Raw genomic sequence first — 19,109 nt, forward strand, 5'->3', positions numbered from 1 at the left:
ACAAGCAGTCCCTTATGGGTATGCCAAGCAAGGGATCTAACTGAATCAGGCTACAGGTAAAACAGTGGGCTCACGATCATCATGCCAGAGGTTTTTGGCCGAGCCCCATGAAATAATATGATCCTAGGAAGATGACCCTTTATCTCTGGGGGAGAGAACATGACTGTTGATCCTTAAGCTAAATGTTTCTGGTTCAAAACTGCTAAGTTTCACATTAAGGAAGGCAATAATGAAGATCTGCAGCCCTGACGAACTGGGTAAGGGATCGAGTACCAATCGCCGTGTTTTTTCCAAAGGGATTTAGCCTTGTGTCGCAAACATCCTGGATTAAAGGCTTCTCCTAGTAGCCAGGGAGTAAGCGTACCATTGGCTCACACCCTCCTCCCGAGGATGGCCAGGGGAAACCCTCTGGGCTTTCCAGGACACCTGTTCTAGTGCCTTCTCCGACTTGCTCTTCTGGAAGTCATAGAAACCTGGGGACTTATTTACTCTGTCATAAAACGAGAGGTGGGGTTTATATCCCAGCTTTAAAGGCCCCTTTCTTGTGCTGCTATTTTAAGCAGCTGGTAGTAAAATTATATAGTGTTCAGTGTTTACCTTGAAACGGAAGGAACTAGCTACCTGGTGGTCAGGTGCTGCCACCACCTTGCTGTCATTTATATACTGTTGCTAGCTAGGAGCATTGAGTTTTCTTTATCCACGGTGAAATGCAATTGCAGCTATTGCAGCAAATTAGCACGGAAATGTGTGCTTTAGGGACTGAGGACCCAGCTCTGGCTCAGTTGGGAAATGCTTGCTGTACAAGCATGCAAACACATAAAAAGCTAAGCATGGAGGCAACTGCCTGTAATTTTAGCTTTGGCGAGTTAGGAACAGTCAGATCCCTGTGCTTTTTTCTGGCCAGCCCTCTTAGCCCGGTTGGCATGCTCCCGGCCAATGGGAATCACGACCTTAAAAACACGGTGATGGCTCCTGAAGAATGACACTGAGAGCTAATCTCCGGCCTCTACACATATGTACACCCTGTGATTTAGGACTGAGGATGGAGGGTGCAAGGCTGTGAACTCAACAATCCTTAACTTTGTAAAAGAAAAAGTGTGTTTTCAGATCTATAATTTCATGCATTCCTTGTAACTAGCTCTCAAGTGTGCAAAATGTTGTTAATAAAGCTAATGGCCTATTTGTTTAAAATCTTTTCCACATTCCCTGTGATGCTGTTTCGGTCAAGAATGCACATGTGCACATGTATATATATGCACGCACACACACACACACACACGCACACCTGTATGCACACACGTGCACAGGAGTGTGGAGACAGCCATTTCTCAGCTCTTCATCTTTTTCTCAATTCCTGCAGGGAAGATTGCTCTCTTCACAAAAACTGCTACCCCTGTCCTGCTTTTCCATAGTACTGATAGTTTCCCTGTGGGAATGCCTTGGGCCGTGCAGACCTCTGTCATTTTTGTTGTCTCTGTGAGAGTCATGTTCTCTCCACACTCTGTCCTGCAAACCCTCATGAGATTTGCAGGTGCCTTCCATTTGCTCTCATTTCCATCTTGAGTATTTTCCAGGCTCATCCCTCAGCCTGTGGCCCCATGAGAAAGAGGTGGAACCTTTAATGAAGAGTCTAGTGAAAGCCCCTGGGGAACAAGGCATGGTGGCATATACCTCTATTCCCGGTTCTTGGGAGATGAAGGCAGGAGAAGGAGGAGTTCAAGATCACTCTTGGCTTCAGAGCAGAATTTGATGCCCGTCTGGGCTGTATGAGACCCTGTCTCAAAACAACACAACAAAAATACACACGGTCTTTAGTAGCGCCTTCCAGGGGGGCTATTGGAACCCCAGCCCCCTTCTGGTTCTTTCTCTTTTGCTTCCCAAATGCCATAAAGTGAGTAGCCTACTCCTCCCCATGCTGCCTGCCATGGTGTTCTGTGCCACCATGGGCCCCAAAGTCACAGGGTCTTATGACCATGGAACGAAACTTCTGAGACTGAGTCAAAAAGCAAACTTTTCTTCCTTATAATCAGATTATTTCGCATATTTGGTCCCAGTGACAGAGAGGCAGCTAACACACCACACTCAGGAGCCTCCTTTTGGCTGGCATTGCTGACCACTTTACTGATACATGTCTTTGTGGTCTTTGTGCCTTTTAGTCCGTGCCGCTCACCACCAGCCACCATATCTCAGGATGTGATCATTGGTCTCCCTGCCCTTTGAGTTGGGGAACTCGGGGAAATCCAAAGAAGCGATGCACTTCCCTATGTTAACATCCAGGTTCACATCCAGGAAATGGATATGTCGGACAGTTCTCAGCAGGGTCACAATCCTTTTCCTGCTCAAGAGGCAGGCTGCTCTGGCTGGTAGAGAATTTTCTGAAGACTCTGACTAGCTAGAGTCCATTATAAGAGAGAAACCGTATAGTACCAAGGAACTGGGCTTCTACTGCAAAGAGCAATTCCCCGTAACAGGAATTTGAAGTATCATGTTTGACTACTGAGATTTAATGTAGGGCACCGTGTAAGTGAGAATTCACCAGCCCTTCGGCTGCCAAGAAACACTCAGGGCAGATCCCTTCTTCCCTCCAAATTCTCCTCTGAATTCTTACTGGAAATGGCGCCGTCATGACCCGAATTGATAGAGAAGTCACTGCGGTGCTCTTCAGCACAAGTGGCTGGAAATCCACTCTCTAGAACCGGCCACTTTATGTCGCAGTGGGCTCTGAAGTACCAGTTAATGAGCTGTGGACCTCATATGTGGAAGAGCGTAGCATATGAAATACCACTGTGCAGCTCCAGTGTGAGGAGGAAGCGTGAGTTTCTGCAGGCTCACCTCCCTCAGAGTTGTAGCATCTCATTCCGAAGTCACTGGAACTGCTTTAAGGACTCTATCCCCTCTCCTTGCACTCTGGCCAAAGCAAGCTCCTTCTAGCTCACTGGCCATCCTTGTCTTCTACCTCAAGGTCTTGGAACACAGTGCCTCCCACCGAGGAAGACTTATCTGGAGAGAGGGCCCTAGGGAATGCCTGAAAACATGGAAGTTCTCATGACAGACTCTCTTGCTAGACTTCAGTGAGGCTAAGGACACTTCTGCAGTCTGATCAACCACATAGAAACAGCTTCAGAGCTTGCTTGCGTGAATTTACCTCACCTTCTGGCTTGAGTGGGCCTCATTATACAGGTGGAGTTGATTGACAGCTCATGAGCCACAACCATACACAGGCAGAAGGCCTTTGGTAACACTTGCGCCTTCACACCGTCTCTGTTCCTGTATTGAAGCTGAGGGCGGTCTGAACGCTTTCAAAATCGAAAATTTAGACATCAGCAATCCCAACAAACACCTGTGCTCATGTCTTTGATCCAGAAATTAAAGGGCAGGTGGTTCTGGAAGTGTCTGTGGAGAAAGAGGGAACCATGGATGAGAAGGGGGAGTGGGAGTCTATGCTATCAGGTTCGTGTTCAGGATTATACCCCGAGTTTGGGATTTTACAGTAAATTCAGTTAAGGTGGTGTGGATACCCCCAAAGAAGACATAAAATAGAGAAATTAAGAGGCAATTAACAAGGACAAGTTCCAGGAGTGGCTAGGCCTGCTGGGCTGTTTATTTGGCAACTTGACACAACTCACCCACCTAGGAAGAGGGAATCCTCTTCAACAGACTGATCGATTGGGCACTATTTTCTTGATTAATGCTGGATGTGGGAGAGCTCAGGATACCAAGGGTGGTGGTACTACCCCTGGGCATGTGGGCTGTATAAAAAAGCAAGCTCACGAAGCTGTTGTGAGCAAGACAGTAAGCATTGTTTCTCACATGGCCTCTGCTTCAGCTTCTTCCTCCAGGTTCCTGCTTTGAGTTCCTGCCTGGCTTCGCTCGACGATGAACTGTGTGACCTGTAAACTGAGATAAATCATTTCTCCCCAAGATAGTTTTGGTCAGTGTTTTATCACTGTGACAGAAAAGGCAAGCTAGGACAACTGGTTTATGCTTGTGCATAGAATGCTTCATTTCTTCATATAGATAGATATGATAGACAGACAGACAGATGATAGATAGATAGATAGATAGATAGATAGATAGATGATAGATAGATGAAATGAAGAATATATACACACATACATACATATATGTACATATATGTCTGTATACATATGTATATATAATCTGAATCCCTGGGAATAAGAATTCTGCCTGCATTTCTGATCCTAGAGACAAGAGAAATAGTAAGAAACCTTCTCATCCTCACAGCTCCACATGGGTTATTTGAGAGTTTCTAAAGGAAGTGTCCTAGCACCTATCCCTTCCCTAGATGGGAAAAGTCAGAAAGGGCTGTGTGACCACGGCTAACCCTTCAGAACTAACACAATCAGCTCCAGGAAGCATTGAGGGGAAAAGTCGCTTGTCACTCTTTGTCAGTCACAGAGACACGGGGACGAGGCTTCCTGTGATCAAAGGGGAGATTTCACCCACCGCGCCTCTCCCTGTGGGAACACTGACAGCTTTAGTTGTACAGTGCACTTCATCCACTATCCTCAATTTCTGGGATTTACAGCCCCGGTGCAGTTCAACAAGCCCATTGTGTAGAGTACACAGAAGCCCCTGAGACAAAGAGATGGAAAGGCCTAAATCATCCGCGCGTCACATATCTCATAGGTTCAAGCCCTGGAGATGCTATTCATGTACTTGCTCATTTATTTACTCATCAAATATTTACTGAGTTCACCATTCTTCTAATTATTCACTGTATTTAGTAGGCCCTAGGCAGTGGATTAAAACCTCAGGTACAGAAGGAAAACAAGATCTGGAAGTCGGCCTGTAATAAATACATTCCAATAAACTCAAGGCAGATTCTGGTTCGGTCTGGCTCAGATGTTGGACCTATGGATGCTTCGGGCTATGCTGTTTTCTAAAGGTGTTCAAGGTGCACCACATTGTGAGGGACTAAGCTTTGCCTCTGGACTAACATACCTGAGCCAATCCACAGCTTAGACAATTAGATGTGACATTCTGCCTTCCTGAATCCTAAAATCTTAACAAAACTAGAGTATTTTCTTCAACCAGCAGGTTCTTTGGGCTCTCTCCCAGCTTCTCTTCTCTGACAGTGGGGCTATAATGGAGGAAGGCTGCTCCAGACAAACCTTCGCAAGTGTGGAATGTTCTTTCCACGGCAACAGAGCTCAATGTTGTCGGCCCACTGGCTGCTTCCCTTGAGACAGAAGCACGGTCTTCCTTGGTTGGCCAAGGAAATGGTAAACACGGAACGGACTACAAGTTTACTAAATAGAACCTGATTTTCCCCTTTTCTCCTTCTATTCCTCTGACCCTCACCTTCCCTGTTTTTTAATTTGCCGATCAGGAGACTCACCCAAATGTTTATGTTCAGGCTTTCCCACATATGCTGAGTAGACCAGAACACTGACCTCATCCATCATCCTGAACAACTTGCCCATTTGGGAACCGAGTTCATATTATTGGAGCTGGACAAAAACTGTATGTGCTAGGGTGTTTATTGTTCCTGCATCCACACGCTCTTGGTGCTAGTCAGGGTGTCGCACCTGGTTCCGAACCCCTTGTGGGTTATCTCACAGCTTCTCGGCTCCAAAAGCGGGGTCGATGGATAGTACTCAGATTCTATGTTTATTAGTTTCCATGGGCTGCTGTAACAAAACACGACAGGCTGGGTGGCTTAAAGGATAGAAACTTGTTTTCCCAAAGTTATACACACACACCACACACACACGCACGCACGCACGTACGCATGCACACACGCACTCACTTGCTCTCTTTGAGGACATCTATCCTGCTGGCTCAGAATACCAGCCCAAGGCTTCATTCAACCTTTACTGACTCCTTACAGATCTACCGCCAAACTTCTTTTCTTTGCTTGTTTTGATTATGGTGTTTCAAGACGAGGTTTCACTGTGTAACTCTGGCTGTCCTGGAACTCACTTTGTAGACCAAGCTGTCCTTCAACTCACAAGGATCTGCCTGCCTTTCCCTCCAAAAGTGCTGGGATTAAAGGTGTGCACCACCACCACCTGACTAAACATTAGGACAATCTAATGAAGTCCATAGCATAAAATCCAGTACTTGAGGGCCCTTCCAGCTTCTATTCTTTCTGTATCCTACCCCCAACTTGAGACAACTCTGATCTATCCTCTTGCTGGTGGGCAGAGAATGACCACAAGAGCAGAAATGTCCTGATCTCAGGTGGCCTGTGCCAGATATATGTGTACATATAACACATATGTGTGTATTTGTGTGTGTGTGTGTGTGTGTGTGTGTAACATGGGTGTATATACAAGCACACATCAAAGTGGCCTCAGTCACATTTCTCTTAATACAAGTGAGTTTCATCTTAAACATCACACTTCTTTGAGCGGGTGTGTATAGGCACGTGTTCACGTGGGTGCATGGGCATGTCCAGGTATAGGACCATGTGTGTCTGCCTTTGTCTGCAGGTCGGGGTTAGCTTCAGCCTTCATTCCTCAAGAGACATCCACCTGCTTTGTGTGACAGTCTCTCACTAGACTAAGCCTCCCTAATCAGGCTAGACCTGCTAGCTAGTGAGCAGAGTATCAAGGACTCACCGGCAACCACCTCCCCGGGGCTGGGAGTTCAAGCACATTACTCTACCTGGCCTCTTTACAAGTGTTCTGAGGACTGAACTCTGACCCTCAAGCTTACGTGGCAAGGCCAAACGTTAAGTTTCTGTATCTTCCTGGGCTTATTCTTTTTCATGGCTGTTGTCTATGTTCCTATCACAACCAGTTTCCTTGTTCTTGTTCATTAGTCGTGAGGCATATGCTTGTCTTGTTTCTTTATCTGCATCCTTTCAGCCACACTTACTTCGTGACAGGACTGAGCTATTGTAGTCTTGCCTTTCTTTGTATTGTGGTTGTTTGGTATTGGCTTGCTTCTTCGGATGTTTTCTGGTTTTCTTTCTTTTTATTTATTTTTTGACTGATTGCTGGGACTATTCAGGCTTGTCAGTTTCCTAGGTAGTTACCAATGAATTAGCCTCTCTCCTTTTTCTTTTTTTCTTCCAGCTCTGGGCTAAGTAATCATTCACCAGCAGTAAGCATGTACTTTATTGAATGAAAAAAATAAATAAAACTAACGCTAACTGCAGGTGAGGTGAGCTCCCCCAAAAGCACATCCTAGCTCCCCAAATGTATGATTATGATATGGTCATGCTAGGAATAGGGATTTTACAGTTGCCATTAAAGGTTTAATGCACCCCGTGAATTCTCCAGGTGGAGTCTGGATAACTGGCCACAAACTGTCACAAACAATGGCCACTCTGGAGCTGGCCATGCTGGTAGGATGCAAAGGCCAGAGTCAAGCAGCGACAGCATAAGGAATGCCTGGACCTCTGCCTACAAGTGGCAAGGCCTATTCTCTCTTGGAACCTGCAGCCTTGTCCAGATAACTCGATTTCGGACCTTTGGCCTCCAAACCGGTGGGAGTAAACTTGTGTTGATCTAAGCCACTGCATTGTTGGGAATTTATTATGGCAGACGGAGGGTCTAGCACACCACCCTTCACTCCTTCCGTGCCCTCTCTGTTAAATTAAGTGCATATTTCACTCTGTTGACAGGTCCCGAGAAAAAGAGTAAGGTGTACAAAGTCCAAGAGAAAAGGGGGAAGAGAGGCTGGAGGTGGGTGGAGAATGCTAATTCTAGAAGGATAGAAGGAAGAGGGGAGGAAAAAATTAAACAGAGAGGGAAGGTCAATAGAGAGGAATCAGGTAAAGATCAGTTAGCATTCACACGAAAAAGCCCTTTCCTTTACCGCCACACTCCATCATCCATATCCCTGCACATTGATCTCCAATCCTGCTAGGCATCCTGCCACAACTTCATTTCATTGCGCTCTTCAGATTTTCACACGCTCCTGGTCTCCAGCCTGCAGTCAGGAGACAGTTTGTCGGAAGCCATAAGTTTCAAGCTCACCCAGGAAGCTCCCTTTGCATAGCCATAAAGTGCCCTAAAAAGTGGCGGGGACCACATCATTAACCCCAGGCAGGGGCTCCTAAGCAAGCTTAAAGCTTAGGCTGCACAGCACCCACTTGGAATGCTTCAGCGGTCACACCACCCCACTCTCCTTGCCACCCACAACCCAAGTGAGCTCAACAATGCAAGCAGCCCACATGTGCAAAAAATGCCAAAGGGCTGGGGAAGCCACTGTGGTTGTTTTTACTGCTTATGGTCCTTCTGGGTTTGAATGTAGAATTTTTAGCATCTCTGCTGCCCCTATTGGTCTCTGCACGTGAAGGTTCTCTAAAGGGTCCAGGGAGCAAGGGCAGGTGTTGGTTTGAGGTCTGGAAAGTAGTCCAGAGACAAGTGCCATCTTTGGCCCATCACCCTCATCATCTTTTTTTTTTCTTTTTTCAAATTCTCACCCAATTTTTGGAAATTTTTCTGAATTTCTTTCTAGGCACCTTTTTCATTGTTTTTGCAGAAAAGATTTTTTTCAATGTTTTGAAAGTCTATTTTATATTGCAATCGCCTAGTTTTCAAAAAATCCTTTTAAATTTTACATATGATAAAAACAAACTTCTTTGGTATACTGCTCTGTGAGCGTGGGGAGCTTTTCAGAGTGTGATAACAGTTGCCATCATCGGTTGGTGGTGGTGCACACCTTTAATCCCAGCACTTGAGAGGCAGAGGCAGGAGGATCTCTGTGAGCTCGAGGCCAGCCTGGTCTACACAAGGAGTTCCAGCTACACAAAGAAACCCTGCCTCCAAAAACAAAAACAACAAATAAACAACAAAAAAAAAAAACAGTTGTCCCACCAAGATATACGACATTCACTTTTTCCCTCAGTGCTGGCGGCCTCCCAGCTCCCGACACCAAGGGTTTCAGAGACCCAGAAAGCCCCACGGGCCTCGTGGTGCTCAACCATTACCTGACAAGAGCTACATGGAGGGGGTATGAGCCCTGGAAGCCTATGTGGCGGCATTTAAAGCAGTCTCTGGCCCACTGTCTTGTGCCACGCCCTCCCTTGGTATAATTACAACAAAGCTAGCCTGCTGAGAATGATGACATCTTTGAGCAAGCGTGGCCTTGCCAATGTGGGAGACATAACAGGAAGCGGAGCTATGGATGCTAAGGAAGATGATGATGGCATTGATCTCTTTGGATCTGAGAAAGAAAATGAAGAAGCGAAGAAGCTCCGCAGTATGAATCAAAGAAAGCCCAAAAGCCTGCACTTGATGCCAAGTCTCCCATCTTGCTGGATGTGAAACCTTGCGATGATGAGACAACATGACAGAATTAGAGGCGTGTGTCGGAAGCAGCTGAGCTGATGGCTTTGGTGTAGGAATTTTCTACATTGGTTCCGGTGGGAGATGGAACTTGAAAGCTTCGAATACAGTGTATAGTTGAACAGGGTAAAATCGGAATAGACATGCTGGAGGAGTGGGTTATTTCTGAGGATTGTATGCAGTCCGGGAAGTGGCTGCTTTTAACAAAACCTCAAGTCCATCCTCACCTCCAGTCAGCACACTTAAATAAAAGCTTGAAAGATTTAAAAAGAAAACCGTAAGACAATTCTCTCTCAGAAAAAAAAAATTACACAGATTGCATGTTAGTAATCAAATCCTCCTTCCTTAGGCTGTAGTAGCACCTGCGCTCTCTTCCCTGTGGTGTTGTCTTCCGGAATTTTATAAAAATGAATTTAACTTTCTTGATTCCTTCACTAACAAGTAGGTTTGTTATATGCACCTATTTTGAAAAAAATCCTATGATTCACTCCTTTTTACTTCTGGTCAGTTAACTGTGAAGGATATTTGGGGATTTCCAGTGCTTTTTTTTTTTTTTTTAGATAGTAGCGCTACTGTTACTATCTTAAAACCAGCTCTTGGGCTCTTGGGTGAAACTGCATTTATGTTTCGTTTTATTTTTTCTCTAAGGTAAACATATGGACACATACATGTTCAACTTCATGAGAAACTGCCCATCTTAACTAGCATGTTTTCTGAGCAATTTCCCCATTTTGTGTCTCATTAGTAATACATTCAAGTGCTTTCTAAGAGCTAGGTGCTGCTGGTGTATTTTCCTATGGACCATTTTTAAAGATGTGAGTTTCACACTGTAACTTTACTTTGCATGTTCCTGGTGACTAATAATGTTGAGTAGTTTTGATTTGCTTAGTTACTATCCAGATAGTCTCCCTAATAAACTCTCTGAATCTTTTGACTAGTTTCTCCTTTTATTTTTAGTTTTCTGGGTTTTTTTATTAAAATATAATCACATCATTTCTTCCCTTCTCTTTCCTCCCAACCCCTCCTATGTCCCTTGTTCCCTCTCAGATTCATGGTTTCTTCTTCATACACACACATACATACACACACACACACACACACACACACACACACACACACACACACAGTTAGTACAACTCGCTTCTCCTATTGAGTGTCACTTGTATGTTTATGATTTTAGGGCTCATCCCTGGAGAACTGTTTCTTCTGACCTCAGCATTTAGTTGCCTGTAGTTCTTTGTTTAGGAATGAGGTCCTGTGAGACTTTTCCCTTCCTCATTAGCATATCTATTACTGTTGTCTTTATTCAGGTCTTGTTTAGGCAGCTATATTATTGAGGTGTCATTAGTGAAATTTGCCTGTCAGTTCTACGGGTCACACTCTCACAGCATTTTCCCTGGTCCTCTGGCTCTCCTCCACTTTTCCCTTGATGTTTCACTGTCCTAAATATGTATTGCAGATGTATCTGTTCAGGCAAGCACCTCATGATCAGTTGTTCTCTGTATTTTGACCAGATGTGGATTTCTGCAATGGTCTCTGTCTGCTGCAAAGAGATGCTTCTTTGAAAAAGATGGGAGCTGCCCTTATCTGCACATATAAGAATAGGTAGTTAGAAATCATGTTGGTTTAGAAAAAAGGGAGCATCATATTTTCCTCTAAGATCCAAGCCCCCGCCCCCTGCCCGGATGTTGGGTAGATTCCAGTCAGGCATGGTTTCCCTCCATGGCCATAAGTCCAATTAAACAGCCATTTGTTACCACCAAGATGCCAGTACCATTATTGCACCCTCGGGTATGCTTTGCAATGCTGGTCACTGTTATGGTTTATTGGCATCACATCTGTGTAGGACTATCTATTGCTCCCCTCCACTGGAAGCTTGCATAATACCTTCTGATACTATGAAGGCCAGTCCTTGGGAAGCAAGGCTCTCAGGTCAGATCCAGGTTGGAGCCTCTAGGTCCTATTTCTGAAGTGTATGATGCCTACATCAATAGGGACTTGCCTTCAACCTCTGAGAGGCAGCTAAAAATTAGCCCATTTTTTTAAGAGTTTCTTTTTCTTGATTTCTGGAAGTTTCTTTTAAAATTTTTATGAGACTTTCATAAGTATATATTTACAGAATTTTCAAACCTCTATCCCCTGACTCCAACTCCTCCTGCGCATCCCTCACCCTTTCTCAAATTCATGATCTCTTCTTTTTAAATTATTGTTTTATATATGTGTGTGCGTATGTAAATACAACCCATGTTAATTTAGAGTTAATGTTCCTTATATCTGTATTTGTTTAGCTCTGATCACTTGGGATTGGATAACCTATCAGTGGGCTCATTTCTGGAGAACACTGACTCCCCTTTTTCCAACAGCCATTAGTGGCCTGTGTAGCTCCTCATCTAGGAGTAGGGCCTAATGAGATTTCCGACATTCACATGTCATTCACACCTGGTCATGTCATGGTGCCAATGTTGTTTAGGTGATCTTATTTTGGGGATCCCATGAGTGCAGCTTCCCTTTCATATCTAAAAGATATCAATCTTGCAGCAGACTTCCTGGTCTTCTGGCCCTCAGAATCCTTATTGCCTCTCTTCCTTGATATCTCCCAAGCCTTATGTGCAGAGGCTGTTCTGTAGCTATATCCACTGGGGATGGCCTCCTCAGCATCAGCAGCCCTCTGTGTTTTGACCAGCCTCCATTTGCTACAAATGAAGACCCTTCAAATAGGAGTGAGAGCTACACTCATCTCTGGCTATAAAAGTCGGTATTTAGAATTCAGTCAGGGAAAGTGGACAGCCGCGGGTTCACCCCTAGGTTTACAACCCCAAGCCTGGATTCCCTCCTACTGAGTGGACCTTAAGTTCGATTAGATACTATTGGTTATCCCCTAAGATAAAAGTGTTGCTGCTGCATCCTTGGGGTTATCTTGCTGAGCTCCTCATTGTTGTGATTCATAAGCTTCACAGCTGGGTAGGACTGCTGGTGACTTTTTTTTCATTTGGCAGCTTGCACAGCACCCTCAGGACTATGGAAGCTAGTACTCGGTGAGGAGGTTTCCAGATTAGTCGCTTCTGATGCCTCCAAACTTCGTGTCAAAAGCGTGTGATGTCTTCAGTAGTAGGGGCTTACCTTTGCCATCTCAGAGACAACCAAGGGCCATGACAAAAGCCTATATTATTTTGAGAGTCGCTCCGGGACCAACAACTCAAAGGGAGGTGCCCCATGCTCGGCACTGGGGTTTGTTACGTAGTCTATCACTCTTGTGAGAAGCATTATCAGGACAAATGACACTACTTCATTCTAACTGTGTGTGTATACGCACGCTGATAGAGCCTACATATGTCCTTCACACAGAACAAGCATATGGTTTACATTGATGTCAGGTTGAGAGTGACGTCAAGATGAGAGGGGTGAGTTGTAATTTTATTACTTACAGCCTTTCTAACCTTTTCATTGATGTTTGTTATTTCTTAATACACATGAATCAAAATAACTGACAATATACAAAAGTACACAGTATTTATCATCAACAATTGTGGTATATATGGACCACTATTGACGTTTTCTGCCCCCCTCCCACACACACTTTATCTGGTATTATTGAAAAGAAGCAAAATAAAATCCTAGAAGAGATTCTTCTACCCTGTTGACTCAATGTAGCAAAGATCAAATATTATTCTACGTGGGAATGAATCATTCAGCCACACCTTAACAATCACTAGGGCAGATGCTGCCTTGGTTGATAAAGAGCATATAAAAGAGATTTTTATCTTTCCTAATTCCCTATATTACTTTGAACATAATATTAAATGGCAAAGGTCTCCTCAAGAATGGCTATCACTGCTATTAGGTTTTAAATAGCAAGTTAATTCTGATTGAACCTAAGATAATTCAAGGTTATGCTAAATGACTCAATTTGAAATTTTAAATTTCCAAATCAGGGAGAAAAAAAACAGCTAAATTGTTCAGCAAAATCTTATTTTCTTTAGAATAATTGAGAAATATACTTAAAATAATTTCCTTTTTATGGGAATCCAACCTTGAAAGAAATCCTTCTTTTTCTCCTTTAGGTAAATCTAAAGAGCAATGATTTTGGTTTCGCAGCGAATCCTATTATGTCTTATTCTCAATTAACGAAAGTAAATGTGATCAATAAAGGCTGTCCGAAATGTTGTTTCCATAGAAAATGTGTTTCTTTCACAGGAGAAGCTCAGCTTGTTGAAAAGTAACGCTGTCTTTTTCATTAGTTTGGCTCTGTGGCATGAAGTTATATGTCATTGGCTATAGGCACATGATCTGGTTCTCCTGTTCTTGGTGTTCTACATGATTGACATATTTCTATTGTGAAATCATAAGTATCCAAGGAAACATTGCTTATTTGGGCCATATATTTATAGAACTGGCTCATTTTAATAAGCATAAGCTAAGGAAAAACAAGCATAGAATACTCGTGGGGGCAGTGATTAATTTGGATTGCCAAAATTGTTTATATTTTAAAAAAAGATTCACTCAAAATGTTCATGTAGTATCTGTTGATGCTTAAACTATATGAGAGAGCCCCCAAATGAGGATAATGAATACCAAGACATAGACAAATTTACAAGTAAGCAAAACCAAACTGATATCGTAATATAAGCTGATAAAAAATATTCATCTATGAGACAGTATGAAATTTAATCATTTTCCTTCCTTTTGTGTTTGCTTGTATGGTGTGTGTTTGTGTGTGTGTGTGTGTGTGTGTGTGTGAGAGAGAGAGAGAGAGAGAGAGAGAGAGAGAGAGAGAGAGAGAGAGAGAGAACACATCTAGCCTTACCTTCCTCCTCCTTTGAAGGAAGGACTTCTCCTCCATCATCCATTGTTTTGTGTGCCAGACTAGCTGGACTGTGGGTTTCTGGGATTGCCATGTCTGCACCTCCCACCTTGGTAGAGGAACACTAGGAAACACTGTCGCAGTTGTTTTTACATGTGTTCTGGGGATTTGAACTCAGGACCTCATGTTTGCTCAGGTGATTAACCCACAAAGTCATCAACCTAGCCCCCAAAGAAAGTAAGAAATTCCAAATGTAGAAAACTATTCATTAAGGAAATTCCTCTCTACCCAGTGGAAAAAAAAATCTCCCAAAAAGTATTGCAGAAAATATTAAAAATTACAAAAACAAGAACTAGGCATCCAGGGAAAAATAATCTTTCTCAGGCTTATGGTAAGACATGTAATATTTTCTGACTTCATTTGGCAACTGATCATTGAAAAAAAAATAAACTAGACCCTAGCCTCCAGAATGGACAGGTGGGGACGATGGGTGTGGTGGCTTGCATGAGAAATGTCCTACAGAGGCTCAGGTACCTCAACACTTGCCCCCAAATTGGTGGTGCTTCCTTGGGGAGGAGGTGCAGCCTTGCTTGAGGAAGCACATAACTGGAGTGCAGGCTTTGAGAGCATCACCCCACTCCCAACTCTTTCTCCTCTCTCTCTCTCTCTCTCTCTCTCTCTCTCTCTCTCTCTCTCTCTCTCTCTCTCTCTCTCTCTCTCTCTCTCCCTCTATCCCCCCCCCCTCTGTTTGGTGTTTATAGTTGAAGTTGTGATCTCTCAGCTTCCTGCTCCAGCTGCCCGCTGCCTGGCTTCCCCCACCATAATGGACTCCCCCATGGGAGCCATGAGCCCAAATACAACCTTTCTTCCCTCGATTGCTTTCGGTAATGGTGTTTTACCACAGCAATAGAAAAGCAGCCAATACAAGGGGTTAGCAGTAACAGAGGCAGTTATTCTGGCCTCCAAAGACAATTCTAGAAAAATTAAAAACATGATGCCAATCAACTCAGGTCACCAGACACATTTTCTTATGTTGTTAGTAAAACATAAATGAATTTTTTCCTTTTAGTTGCGTAGGAAAACATTTTTCTGGTGCTGACTCATTTTCTTAGACAAGGAGCATATTTCCAAAGAAAATAATTTGACAGGATATTGAGTTGTTAACCTACTTGAGTAACAGACTGTTAGCAAACCCTGGGTACCCACAGACCTTGGCTTAAAGGAAGGGCAGAAACCATGTTTTAGATACTGTGTGGCTACAATGTAAATATGCCCATGCATTTCTTGAATGCATGGATTATCCAGTAGTCAAACCTATGGAAAAAGAAGAATTGTATCTTCCAGTACTAAGGACCAGACAGGACTTTTGTGGGCCTGGTGTCAGGTACCTGTAGGACTGCTGTGAAATCAGTGTTCCCTTGAGGGCCTAAGGCAAGGAGAAGTCTTTCCAGCAGCAAGATAACTTGCAAAAACTTAAGATCAGCCCATATTACCCAGCTAAGCAGGACACCAATGAAAAATTCGTTTGTCTTCAACCTTCATAGATGAGAACACTCAGGCCCACTTGAGGCATCTGCATATTGGAGACAGCTCATCGGTCTCATCCGCTAGAATAACACCCTACTCTGTCTAAGGCTCCTTTAACCTCGTATGCTGCTTCTTCCAAGAGAGTTTAGCTGTAACCTTCACTAAACAAGAAATGATAAATCTCCCCTTTTAGTTCAATTTAAATGCCTTCTTTTAAATCATGGGTACCTCAGTGTGTGTGTGTACATATATGTGTGTGTGCATGTATGTATGTGTTCGTGTTTGTGTATGCACACGCGCTAGTGCGTGTGTGTGTGTGTGTGTGCTCATGTATGTGTGTGGAGGCCAGAGAAAAACACTGAATGTATTCTTCAATCACCCTCTATCTCTTATTATATATCAGGGTTTCTTACTGAACCCAAATTGGTCAGACTGGCTAGGCAGCAAGCCCCCAGGGATCCTTCTGTCTACATAGTGAGCCTGCTACTATGGGCACCTGCCTTCCTGGTTCTTACATGTGTGCTCAGGATTGAAACTCAGGTCTTCAGGCTTATACACAAAACACTTTACCAACTGAACCAACAACCTGCTCGCTCGCTCGCTCTCTCTCTCTCTCTCTCTCTCTCTCTCTCGTCTATGCTTAGTTGCTCTCTCCCCTTGATTTCAGGTCAACTGAAACCAAGCATCCAGACAAAGAGCGCAAGCTGAAAACATTGGGATGCTCCTGGCAGGTGTTGCCACAGCAAGATAAAGAAACTGACAAGAGTCCATTCCACCCTCATATGGGAGCACGGGAATTTCTAGCCCTGGACTGCTCCAGCTGCGCCTACCAGATAGGTGATGTTAGTCTGTGGAGGGTCTGACTCAGCGGGAGTTGACATTTAAGGGTATTGCTAAGTTGTTTAGAGATACATGGTCCAAAGAGATATGAACCAAATATTGTGTTCAAACGTCCATTTATTAACTAGATAACCAACTCTTAGACAGATGTCTGGAATGAAAATGTTGCTTGGAATGCAGTAAGATACCAAGTAAATGTTTCGCAGTAACATCTGCAAACTATTGTAGCCAGCATCCCACACTCCTAGACAGTAGCCAAGTGTATTCCCATGTGGGTACGACAAAATTGGTACTGATTGGAAGGATAGCTGGTTAAAAACACAAAGCCAGCCCCAAGACCTTTCATCCCTAATTAAGATAAATATACTTTATCAGTTGGGAATGGTTTTCTCCAAGGTTTATTAATGAATAATACAGATTGACTTTTTCAAGACTGCAGTGAATTGGGATACGACAGTCACAAATACACACATACACACGTGTACTACACATGTAAATATATAATAGGTTCTTCATTCTCGTGATAGCTGTGTTGCATAGTCTCTCCTTCACTGGATCAGTAATTCGCCACGTTAGTTAATAGCAAACTATTGCTTCCAGGGGAGACACGAGGTCGGTTCCCATGAGCCTCCTCTCACGGCACTTTTTCTGCTAATCAAATAAACATGAAGTATCTTTTTGAAGAAATTTTATTTAATATACATTGTTGACTCATTGACTCTATTACAGAGCTTGCAGCACTAACCGAATGAAGCACACTGACATCATTTCTCTGTCAGGAACTCTCGTTCCCTAAACACTAGTCGGTTCTTCAGTGTTGTGCTTGGGGCCCATTTTAAACAGTGTAATTGCCAACACAGGGCGCAGAAATCTAACAGGAAAAGGACACTGACTTGTAAGGTGAGAGTGAAAGCCAGGAGGCAGGGAAGACCCTGGTTCCACGGGCTTGGAAATGTAAACACTGGGCTGACACCTTTTCTAGTGTTCTGCACATGTGCGTGAATGATTGTACGGTGGGTGTCACAAGAATGGACTGTCGGGGCCGCGAACAAATGTCAACAAGTAGGAAGATCAAAATGTAGAAAGCGTGAGTAAGGAGACTGAATGTCTAAGCGATGCAGGCCGCCTTCCAACAGCCAAGGAAGTTTGGACCAGAGCCGTTGGCACTTGGGACTGCTTGCAGCCACACTGTTATGTTCAAACCCACCAAGAGCACTGCAGGTGTGTATCTACCTTTGTCTTTGGGGGCTTATGTTGCTGGGAAGTGTCATAGTGCTGTCTGTTTCTCTGAGCTCTCTGTAAAGACTGTTCTATTTCTCCTTGGCCTGCCTGAAATGGGAAAATGCGAAGGTGCCTTATTTTGAAAGTAGCAGGAAGTCTGAAACACAGCAGCCTCTTCTGTCATCCCAGCGTCAGGAAGAGCCAAAGCCACAGCCTTGTCCCAGCCAGGAGCTGAGCATGGCACTTTGTGTGACTTGGCATGAGTCCCTGTGGGGAGGGTGGATCCCACAGGGCCTGGCACTTTGTTCTTCCTGGGTGATCTTTGGCTGTAAAGTGAGGATAATCACATTTATCTCGTAGTGCTGGAAGCAGAAATCATTTTGTGTTTTGTTCTTATCACAAAGAGGAGCAATAACAATCATACTTAGAGGAAACACAGATAACGCATCAAATTCAAAGGAAGCCAAGGTCACGTTAACAAAATAAACATTTCTCAAGGACACTAGATTCTGGATAATAGAAAAAAATACAGCCTAGCTGTGGGCTGTCTCTGTAGACCCTTGTTGAGGGTTCCAGCTTACGGCAGGATGCTTCAGGTCACTCAGGACTGCCATGCCATTAGCCACGCCAACAGGGCTGTTGCCCGGTTCTCTGCAAAACATTAGAGGTCAATGACCATGCCAACGATTCTACAAAGGAGCTCAAAGTCTGGCCAACAGAAATATATAATTTAAAAGCAAGAACATTGGGACTGGAGAAATGATTCAGTGGTTGAGAACACTGGTTGTTCTTCTAAGAGGACCCAGGGTTCAATTTCCAGCATCCACAAGGCAGCTCACACTATCTGTAAGTCTAGTCCTTGGGTACCCAACACCCTCATGCAGACATATATGCAGGTAAAACACCAGTGCACATAAAAAATTTTTTTAATTAAAATAAAAGCAAAAACATCAACTAAGAATTGCATCATCTTAAGACGGTGTGATGCTTAAAGTCCTGTCTCCTGGACTGCAGAATCCTGGCATCTGTTCATCCATGGCAACAGTTGGAATATTCAGTTGTAGGTATTGTGTGAAGGCAGCTTTCCCACAGGCCTGAAGGGGCATACACCTGACAAGGGAAGGAGGCAGCCTCCCTACTGTTTTAAGGACTGTCTGCTGTTTCTCCTTTCTGTCTTCTCTAAGAAGACAATTCTTAGAAGACATTTTCTTCTGTAGTGAAAAAAATGCTTTCCCCTATTTCTGTGTATGCTTCATCTGGGGCGCAGGGAAGTGGTTAAACTTTCTGTAGGTGAAGAATGAACTTCCTTGGAAAGTGTTGCACATGTCTGTTGTGCTGACAACAGCTCCTGGGGTCTCCTCTGTCTCTGAGGAGGCAGGATTGAGGATGTGGAAGAAAACACTCCGTGAGATAACAATGGGAGAAGAAGCTCTGGTCTCGGGGGCCAGGGAGGA

The 19,109-nt window shown here is 43.9% G+C and overlaps 1 pseudogene; it reads left to right on the top strand.

Annotated features, from left to right (window-relative positions):
- The first annotated feature begins 3,413 nt into the window (after nucleotides 1-3,413).
- On the top strand, nucleotides 3,414-9,516 carry LOC142839567 (elongation factor 1-beta-like; annotated as a pseudogene).
- The last annotated feature ends 9,593 nt before the right edge of the window (nucleotides 9,517-19,109 follow it).

Source organism: Microtus pennsylvanicus, chromosome 21, assembly GCF_037038515.1.
Source record: "Microtus pennsylvanicus isolate mMicPen1 chromosome 21, mMicPen1.hap1, whole genome shotgun sequence".
Lineage (NCBI taxonomy): Eukaryota > Metazoa > Chordata > Mammalia > Rodentia > Cricetidae > Microtus > Microtus pennsylvanicus.